This window comes from Hylobates moloch, unplaced genomic scaffold, assembly GCF_009828535.3.
Source record: "Hylobates moloch isolate HMO894 unplaced genomic scaffold, HMol_V3 SCAFFOLD_18, whole genome shotgun sequence".
NCBI lineage: Eukaryota > Metazoa > Chordata > Mammalia > Primates > Hylobatidae > Hylobates > Hylobates moloch.
The window spans coordinates 79,822,948-79,833,470 of NW_026652293.1; the positions used below are offsets into that span (position 1 = coordinate 79,822,948).

A 10,523-nucleotide genomic window follows, 5' to 3' on the forward strand; every position below is an offset into this window, starting at 1 on the left:
TACAAGCGTGAGCCACCGCGCCTGGCTTTTTCTTTTGTTAAAAGCAAAAACACTTTGAGATTTGCAGGTAGACTGATATAACCCACTCTCAGGGGCTCCAGTGAAAGTACCTCTAAAAATGGCCAAGTTGTCACTAAAGAGATGACATCTTTTTCCTTGAAATCAGCGTTGGATGCTACAGTCAAGAAAATAAAACAAAGACCCCAAACATTGGTATTTGGAGCTATTCTTGAGCATTGGGTTGTTCATGCTTATTCAGCCAGACCATCAGGGACAAGCTTGTGCCTTGACAACTTCAGATTTGTTGAAATGACCAGATTTATTGTCTTGATGCAGTGAGCCGGGGGAGGGCACCCAGAGGAGGCTGGAACATGGCTTGATAATGGGAGAAGTATTTTTGCGAGGTTTGGCTCCAGATGGAGGAGGAGGAGGAGGAGGGGGAGGGAAGGAGGAGGATGATGTCAGGTGTGATATGTGTGGGGGTAAGTCTCCTTCGTGGGATCTTTAAGAATCACTCCCAAGTGGCTGCAGCAATTACAGTCAAAGAATGATGTGAAATTACAGGATTTATGCTGCTCCGAGATTCTGGAGAGGGAGGCCCCGCATGCATGCAGGGGCCGTGTTGGAGGGCAGCCTGGGGCCCAGGCTCTGCAGTGCAGGTGGGGGGTGGAGAAAGAGAACCCGGGGCGAGTACTGTGTCGGGGGGTCAGGGTGGGGCACACAAGCAGAAGATCTGAGGAGATTTTACTGGTGCATTGGAATGTCGCTGGATCACAGTCGGGGGAAGGCAAGAAGGGGGCCTGGAGGCGGAGACCAGGCTTATCACACCAGTGTGCCTAGTTGCTTGGGGGACTCACAGCCTGTGTGTGATGTTGAGGCCTCATGGAAGTATGAAGTTTTAATAATTGATAATGCATCAGGGAAGTGGGAGTCACATCTGCACTGGTTGTTGTTTAGAGGGGCTCAGGAGAAGTAGGGGTTCACTGAGGGTGATGGGCCGTCAGGAGGCAAGGATGCCTTAGTCGTTGCGTTCTCCCAGTCATAAATGAGTGTAGCAAGTGGGTCTAGGGCGTTCTTGATTAGAAAGCAGGAGTCCGTCTGTCAAGCAGATGTTGTGGCGTTTCGAAGCTTTGGCAAGACCTTGGGGAAAACCATGTGTCCTGTGAATGCACAGTGGGTTACTCGTCTGTCTCCTTAGCCTGATGAAAGGCAGGGCTGCCTGTTCTCCTTTCTCAGTCCTTGCAGATCTTGCAGATTTTCTCACATTCACTCCTGGAGAGGTTTTGGTTTTTGTTTTTGTTGCTGCTGCTGTTGTTTTGAGACGGAGTCTCGCTCTGTCACCAGGCTGGAGTGCAGTGGCGCCATCTCGGCTCACTGCAACCTCCGCCTCCTGGGTTCAAGTGATTCTCCTGCCTCAGCCTCCTGAGTAGCTGGGATTACAGGCGTGTGCCACCACACCTGGCTAATTTTTGTATTTTTAGGAGAGACGGGGTATCATCATGTTGGTCAGGCTGGTCTTGAACTCCTGACCTCGTGATCGCCTGCCTCAGCCTCCCAAAGTGCTGGGATTACAGGCGTGAGCCACCGCGTCCGGCCTGGAGAGGTTCTGATGCTCTTAGGAGGGAAACGCCCTGATGGTTACAGTTCTGCAGATGTTTCCGTGAATGAGTTTGATCCTTTGTGATCGTCTTTGCTGTCTGCTCCTTAAATGCATTGAATCCCAGCATCCTTGGAATTTCAGGAGGGAAACTGATGTTCAGAGAAAGAGGACAGTGGTCAGGGACCCAGTGTTACAGGGGTATGTGTGTGTGTCTGAATGAGGGAGGGATGGGGAAGTAGACTTTGTACAGAATATGTTCAGCATTTGCTAGGTATATTATCTGCATTGTATTGCCTAATTCTCACCACCATCCCAGGAAGTTGGATCCCTGAGTAGAGTTTGGACTCTGCCTTCCAGAAAAGAAGGGTTTGCTGCAGGCCTCAAATGGGGTGATTGGTTCTTGGGCGAGTAAATGCAGATCCTCTGGTATTGTAGGACAGTGTGTCGGTCGATCTAGTAAAGGGGGAAAACATCCTTATTCACAGTTCTGGAATTTTATGTCCAGCTATTCCTAGTATGCCATGTCACTTAGGAAAATTTAAAAAGTATCTGGCCGGGCGTGGTGGCTCACGCATGCCTATAATCCCAGCACTTTGAGAGACCAAGGCAGGAGGATCACTTGAGTCCAGAAGTTTGAGACCAGCCTAGGCAACATAGCAAGAACCCATCTCCACAAAAAATTTAAAAATTAGCTGGGCAAGGTGGCACATACTTGTAGTCCCAGCTGCCTGGGAGGCTGAAGCAGGAAGATTGCTTGAGCCGAGGAGTTGAGCATGATTGTGCCACTGCACTCCAGCCTGGGCAACAGAGTGAAACCCTGTCTCAAACAAAACAAGTAAATCTCAGTTCTGTTCAGCTTCCTGCCACCTTACTCTTTCCATAGCATTTTCTGGAATTCAAGTTACCTCTGACAACTCTGCATTTCTCTAGTCACATCTAGTATTTGCCAATTGATAAAAAGTCTGGGAGTATCAATGTGTCTTAGATTTATTTTTTTCTGTGCAGTCCCACTTAGAAACCCTAACCTATATCCTGATTTCACCTCATAGCATAGCACAGACCTCATCCTGGATCCTACACCCTGATATGTGTCCTGATTCCAGCTCAGAGCACAGACCTCTTCCTGGATCCCACACCCTGTTATGTGTCCTGATTCCAGCTCAGAGCACAGACCTCTTCCTGGATCTCACACCCTGATATGTGTCCTGATTCCAGCTCAGAGCACAGACTTCTTCTGGTCTCAGCATCTCTCTCCAGCCTGCTCACTAAGGTACAGTTTAAGCCATGCTGTCCCTACCCTGGGTATTTTCCCTGTGTCAGACCCACATACAGGGCAATTCTATTTCTGCCCCCTTGCTATGTGTGTTGCTTAAGTGGTGGGAGGTGATGGGTTAATTTTTCCATTCATAAACTGTTGATACACTTGGCCCAAGTGGATAGAACAAAACCTGGCACTTAAATACCCAGCGCAGAGTCCGAGACACTTAGCAGGTGCTTGCTCATCACAGTCCTTCTTCCTCCTCTATCAGCTGCATGTAAACTTTTAAACTTTACAGTGTGTGACATTTCTCATTTTAGTGTGTCTTAATCTGCCCTTCTGCCATTGAACACTGTAATAATTAATTTTCAGTGTCAACTTGACTGGGCTAAGGGATGACCAGGTAGCTGGTAAAACAGTAACTCCAGGTGTGCCTGTGAGGGTGTTTCCCAAAGAGATGCATTTGAATCAGACTGAGTAATGAAGATTTGCCCTCACTGATGTGGGCTGGCATTATCCAACCTGTTGAATGCCCAGAGAGAATGAAAAGGCAGATGCAGGAGGAATTTTCTTTTCTTCTTGAGCTGGAGCTCCCACCTTCTCCTGGCCTTAGACATTGGGGCTCCAGGTTCTTGCTGCTTCATACTCTCACAGTGGCCCCCCAGTTTCTTAGGCCTTCAGCCTCGGACTGAGAGTTACACCAATAGCTTCCCTGTTTCTCCAGCCTGCAGATTGCATATCATGAGGCTTCTCAGTCTCTATAACCATCCAAGCCAGTTTCCATAATGAATACCATCTTCATCTATCTGTTTCAATCTGTATCCTGCTGGTTCTGTTTCTCTGAAGAACCCTAATACAGACACCACCTGCCAGTTATTTGCGCTCCCACATGAAGTATTCTGAATTTCTCTCTGTCTCCAAACATTCCAAGTACTTTCTCTAAGTCTTTTATTTTGTTTATTTATTTCTCTGAGACAGGATCTCTGTTGCCTAGGCTGGAGTGCAGTGGCACAGTCACGGCTCACTGTAGCCTCTACATCCTGGACTCAAGCAATCCTGCCACCTCAGCCTCTCACGTAGCTGGGACTACAGGCATGTGCCACCGTGCCCTGCTAAGTTTTTAAATTTTTTGTAGAGGCGGGGTCTCACTATGTTGCTCAGGTTGGTCTCGAACTCTTGGGCTCAAGGCATCCTCTCACCTCGGCCTCTCAAAGTCTTGGGATTACAGGTGTGAGCCACCATGCCAGGCCACTAAATCTTATAAGCATAGCATGATCTGTTGCAGGAATTCCTTAGCACTCTGTAGCCACCGTTTTTTTAATTTTGCCAATCTTCTTCCATCCTCGTTCCTTCAGGCCCAGTTCACTGCAAGTGCAAATAGGGGCGGCAGGGAGAGTCTTATAATGGGTAAAATTGTGTCCCTAACAAGGGTTATGTCCTAACTTTTGGTTCCTGAAAATGTGAACTTAATTTGGAAATAGAATATTTGCAGATGTAATCAAGTTAAGATGATACTGAATAAAGGTCATCATGAGTTAGAGTAGGCCCAACATCCAATGACAGGTGTCCCTATAAGGCCATGTGAGATTATCTAGAGACGGAGACTGGAGGGATGTGTACAAGGTCAGGAACACCACGGATTGGCTGTCACTCACCAGAGTCTAGGAGGAGGCAAGAAGGGATCCATTCTCAGAGCCTTCGGAGAGAGCATAGCCCTGCAAGATGCCTTGATTTCTGACTCTGTTGTTTCAGGCCACTCAGTTTATGGCAATCATGACAGCAGCCCGAGGAAACAAACAGAGGCTTGTTTCCTCTAACACCCACTGACTTGACTGACAGTCTTAGGAAACTTGCTGCCATCCTACTTTTCTGCTTGTTTTATAATGATTCTTACCAGACTGTTCACATTAAATATCTTGTAAACAAATCTGAAACCCTGCACTGAGACTTGAAGCCTGTCACCTTCAGCTTTACCCACCAACACTTTTTTTTTTTGAGATGGAGTCTAGCTCTGTCACCCAGGTTGGAGTGCAGTGGCACGACCTCGGCTCACTGCAACCTCTGCCTCCCAGGTTCACGCCATTCTCCTGCCTCAGCCTCCCAAGTAGCTGGGACTACAGGCGCCTGCCACCATGCCCGGCTAATTTTTTGTATTTTTAGTAGAGACAGGGTTTCACCATGCTGGCCAGGCTGGTCTCGAACTCCTGACCTTGTGATCCGCCCACCTCAGCCTCCCAAAGTGCTGGGATTACAGGCGTGAGCCACTGCGCCTGGCCCACTTTTTTTTTTTTTGAAACGAGGTCTTGCCACATTGCCCAGGCAATCTTGAACTCCTAGGCCCATGTGATTTTCCCAAGTAGCTGGAATTACAGGCACACACCCCCATGACCAGCTTTTCCCCTGCCTTTTAGTTCCCACACCTCACTGGTTAAAATTTACAGTGTCCCCCAACTCCGATCCATCAGCTCTTTTGAATTCTGGTTGCCTTTTGTTGAGTTGTCTCATGGAATATCGAGATAATTGCCAACAGACCTCAGTGCCTTTGTTTCTTTCCCTCTGAGTTAATTCAGCTTGGCATTTACTGGGTATCAAATCAGAGAGCAGCCTCACTCAGGCGTGAGCAAGTGGGGCTTATTCTGGATGACCTGAGAACCCCACGGGTGCAATCGGAAGATGAAATAAGCGAGACTGACAGTACTGCAAAGAGGTGGGCGGCCACCTCCCAGGGAGAGGAACAAAATGCCTCCCTGATAAGTCCCCCCTCCCACCAACAAGACAGTGTAGCAGCCAAGGGAATTGCCCTCTGAAGGTCTGCTGAAAAATCAACTGACAAAATTCAGATGAATAGGAGAAAAGGCATACAGATTTATTCGATCATAGTTCTAATGACTCATAGCACTAAATGACTCAGAGGCCTTCAGAATGAAGACCAAAAGACACAGGGAAAACCATCTATTTTTTTTTTTTTTTTTGAGATGGAGTCTCGCTCTGTCACCCAGGCTGGATAGCAATGGCACAATCTCAGCTCACTGCAACCTCCACCTCCCGGGTTCAAGCGATTCTCCTGCCTCAGCCTCCTGAGTAGCTGGGATTACAGGCACACGCCACCACACCCAGCTAATTTTTGTATTTTTAGTAGAGATGGGGTTTCACCATGTTGGTCAGGCTGGTCTTGAACTCCTGACCTGGTGATCCACCCACCTCACCTCCCAGAGTGCTGGGATTACAAGCGAGAGCCACCACACCTGGCGGAAAACTATTTTTATGCTGAGGTTCAACAAAGTGTAGATAGCAATGCAGAGAAATGATTGGGGAAAAGGGCATGATCTAAGGCTGACAGGCTGAGTGGGGAAACCCGGCAGGGCATCTGCTTAGATTCTTCCTGGCTTTCCTGTGCAGCATTTCTTCTGGCTACGGGGCAGGCCCTCTATGGAATGGTGGTGGTGGGGTCTTATGACCTACAATCAAAAAAGGTAGGTCAGATTATTTATTTATGGTCAGTTTTTATGCAGAAAGGTGGGGGGAAGTTAGATTAATATTTTTAGGTATAATGGCTGGCTTTAGGGAAAACAGGGTTCTGGTTTCACTTTGGAGAAGAATTCTAGTTTGTATTGTTGGCCTCAGGGGAAAATGAGGGGCCAGAGATAGGAAGGCAGGAGAAGGTCAGAAAATTTGCTTCTGAGGCTGCTACTGAGGTCTTCATTTTGGGGTATCATCTTCTGAACCCCAAGAACAAGAAGCTTCATTCCCTACAGAGGTGTTCACAGCCAGGAGGGGCGGCCTACAGGTTACTAGGGCACAGTGCATTTGGAGAAGAACTAGCAGGACAATCAGTAGGTCCACATTAGCTCTGGACTTCCCTGCCCTGTCATCAGCCAGGGATGGCTCCAAGGGGGCATCTTTTAAGTTTTGTTTCAGGCTTATTGGGGATTCACCAGCTTAAAAGAAAGAGGGAAGGCCGGGCGCGGTGGCTCACGCTTGTAATCCCAGCACTTTGGGAGGCCGAGGCGGGCGGATCACGAGGTCAGGAGATCGAGACCACGGTGAAACCCCGTCTCTACTAAAAATACAAAAAATTAGCCGGGCGTGGTGGTGGGCGCCTGTAGTCCCAGCTACTCGGAGAGGCTGAGGCAGGAGAATGGCGTGAACCCAGGAGGCGGAGCTTGCAGTGAGCCGAGATCGCGTGCACGAAGATCCGTCTCAAAAAAAAAAAAAAAAAAAAAGAAAGGGGATCCAGAGACCTGACAAAGGTGGCCTTACAGAGCCTCACTCTGTCGCCCAGGCTGGAGTGCAGTGGTGCAATCAGCTCATTGCAACCTCTGCCTCCCGGGTGCAAGCAATTCTCATTCCTCAGCCTCCCAAGTAGCTGGAATTACAGACATGCACCACCATGCCCGGCTAATTTTTGTAATTTTAGTAGAGATGGGGTTTTGCCATGTTGGTCAGGCTGGTCTCAAACTCCTGGCCTCAATCTGCCAACCTCGACCTCCCAAAGTGGTGAGATGACAGGTGTCAGCTACCGCGCCTGGCCAAGCCTCTTGAAAACACTATTTGGAGGGAACTGTGTGACAGACTTGGCGATAAGACCTGGAGGCACCCCGGTACACCATGCCAAAGAATTTGGTTTTTACTCTGCAGGCTGGAGTTTATGATTTTTTTGCCTGCATCCCCAAGAAAGGCACATGCTCTGATAATTCCTGCTCTATTCTGTTAGAAGAAGGCAGGACTAGGCCGGGTGTTGTGGCTCCCACCTGTAATCCCAGCACTTTGGGAGGCACATGGATCACCTGAGGTCAGGAGTTGGAGACCAGCCTGGCCAACATGGTGAAGCCCCGTCTCTACTAAAAATACAGAAAATTAGTTGGGCGTGGTGTCAGATGTCTGTAATCCCAGCGACTTGGGAGGCTGAGACAGGAGAATCCTTTAAACCTGGGAGACAGAGGTTGCAGTGAGCCGAGATCACACCACTGTACTCCAGCCTGGGCAACAAGAGGGAAACTTCGTATCAAAAGAAAGAAAAAAACAGCAGGACTGCTATTGACAAAGATTTTCTCCACCAAACTCTACTCATGCTCCCTGAACTCTTCTCAAGCCCTCATTTTTGGGCTTCTGTGTTTGTCTCTGCATTGTCTAATCCTGCTAAGTCAGTTTAGCCAGAATCCTGCACCACTGATACCGATCACCCTGATATCTGATTGAGTTCCTCATCCTCCATCATGCCTCTGGTGATGTGGTATCTGATCACTGTGATATCTCATCAGGTTCCTTGTCCTCCATCGTCCCCTAGGTAATGTCTGGTCACCATGGCCTGCCTTCAGCAAGAGTCCTGTTAGGTCCATTTAGCCAGAATCCCCACGCCCGTGGTGTTTCTTCTTAGTAATTTTCTGCTGACCCCCACCCTGCTCCCTGGCTATAAATTTCCACCTTTGCTTGTGTTCAGAGTTGAGCCCAATCTCTCTTCCCCACTGTAAACCACTGCTGTGGTGGTCCCTATACTTATCTCCATTGGCCACCTGAATAAAGTCTGCCTAACTGTTCTTTAATCAGTAGTATCGTAATTTTTTCATAAACACCGTCACATGTTATAATGGGTCTTTCAAGCAACAAAGAGGGCCAGGCATGGTGGCTCACGCCTGTAATCACAGCACTTTGGGAGGCTAAGGCGGGCAGATCATTTGAGCCCAGGAGTTAAAGACCAGCATAGGCACCATCTCTACAAAAAACAAATAATAAAACAATTAAGTAGGCATGGTGGCTCGCACCTAGATTCCCAGCTACTCCAGATGATTTTTTTTTTTTCTTGAGACAGAGTCTTGCTCCATCACCCAGGCTGGAGTGTAGTGGCACCATCTTGGCTCACTGCAACCTCTGCTTCCCGAGCTGAAGCAATTCTCCTGCCTCAGCCTCCTGAGTAGCTGGGACTACAGATGCGTGTCACCATGCCCGGCTAATTTTTGTATTTTTAGTAGAGACAGGATTTCACCATGTTGGCCAGGCTGGTTTTGAACTCCTGACCTCAGGTGATTCGCCTGCCTCAGCCTCCCAAAGTACTGGGATTACAGGCATGAGCCACTGCGTCCGGCCCTGAAAGGATTGTTTAAACTCGGGAAGTCAAGGCTGCAGTGAGCTATGATTGCACCACTGCATCCAGCCTGGGCAAGAGTGCAAAATCCTGTCTCTGAAAACAAATGAAAAAGACAACAATGTGTTAGTGAAAGGTTCTCATCAGGCTAAGGGCATCTTAACAGGTAGCAGGGTTCAGTTAGCATATTTGAGAAGGACAAACTGTAGCCCCAAGGCCAGGAGAGAGAAGTGCAAGTCTCTGGTTCACTGGCCAAGTGACAAGAAAAGACGACGCCACAAGTGGAAAAGGGCACACTTGACCTTGTGATGGTTATATCCTGTTCTTTAAAATGTTGTACAAAATTAGCTTTGGGTTATAACTATAAGATGTATATAAAACATAAATGAGTCAGGTGTAGTGGCTCACGCCTATAATCCCAGCACTTTGGGAGGCTAAGGCAGGAGGACTGCTTGAGGCCAGGAGTTTGAGATCAGTCTGGGCAACATAGGGAGACTGTATCAATAAACATTTTTAAAAAGGGCACAATGGCACCTGGCTGAGCCCGAGTTTGAGACTGCAGCGAGCTGTGACCCCACCACTGCACTCCAGCTGGGCCACAGACCAAGACACTGGCTTTTTTTTTTAAAGAAAGAAAAATGAATTTGATGTTTAGACTCGGTTCCCATCTTCAAGATATCTCATTATGTATTTGTAAATATTCCAAAATTTAAAAAAATCCAAAATCCAAAACACCACTGCTCCCAAGTATTTGGGATGAGGGATACTCAACCTGTACCACAGACTGGGTGACGTGAACAAACATTTATTTCTGGAGGCTTAGATGTCCAAAATCAAGGTGCTGGTCTAATCAGATGGTGGAGATCCCTTCCCTGGTTCCTAGAGGGCTATCTTTCTATGGTGGGGGTGGGTAGAGCTCTCTGGGGTCTCTCTTATAAGGGCACTAATTCCATTTATGAGTGCTCCATCTCATGACCTCATCACCTCTCAAAGCCCCACCTCCTAATGCCATCATGATGGGGGTTAAGATCTCAACATAGGAATCTAGGGGGACATGAACATTCATTCCAGTTATGTCCCCCCAGATTCATATGTTTGGACCGGGCGTGGTGGCTCACACCTGTAATCCCAGCATTTTGGGAGGCCTATGTGGGAGGATCACTTGAGCTCATGCGTTCCAGACCAGCCTGGGCAATATAGGGAGACCCCGTCTCTACAAAAAAAATAATAAAAAATATTATCCTGGCGTGGTGGTGTGGCTTATGGTCCCAGCTACTTGGGAGGCTGAGGCATGAGAATCACTTGAACCTGGGAGGCAGAGGTTGCAGTGAACTGAGACCACACCACTCTATTCCAGCCTGGACAACACAGTGAGACCCTGTCTCAAAAGACAAAAACAAAAAGTTACTTTGCATGCTCATTTATTGTGTGTTGAATTAGAATTTACTTCCATCCCTGGCCGGGCGCGGTGGCTCACGCTTGTAATCCCAGCACTTTGGGAGGCCGAGGCGGGCGGATCACAAGGTCAGGAGATCGAGACCACGGTGAAACCCCGTCTCTACTAAAAATACAAAAAATTAGCC

The 10,523-nt window shown here is 48.1% G+C and overlaps 1 pseudogene; it reads left to right on the forward strand.

Annotated features, from left to right (window-relative positions):
* The first annotated feature begins 468 nt into the window (after positions 1 to 468).
* LOC116457335 (retinal dehydrogenase 2-like) overlaps positions 469 to 10,523 on the forward strand; it is a 27,498-nt pseudogene continuing 17,443 nt past the window's right edge.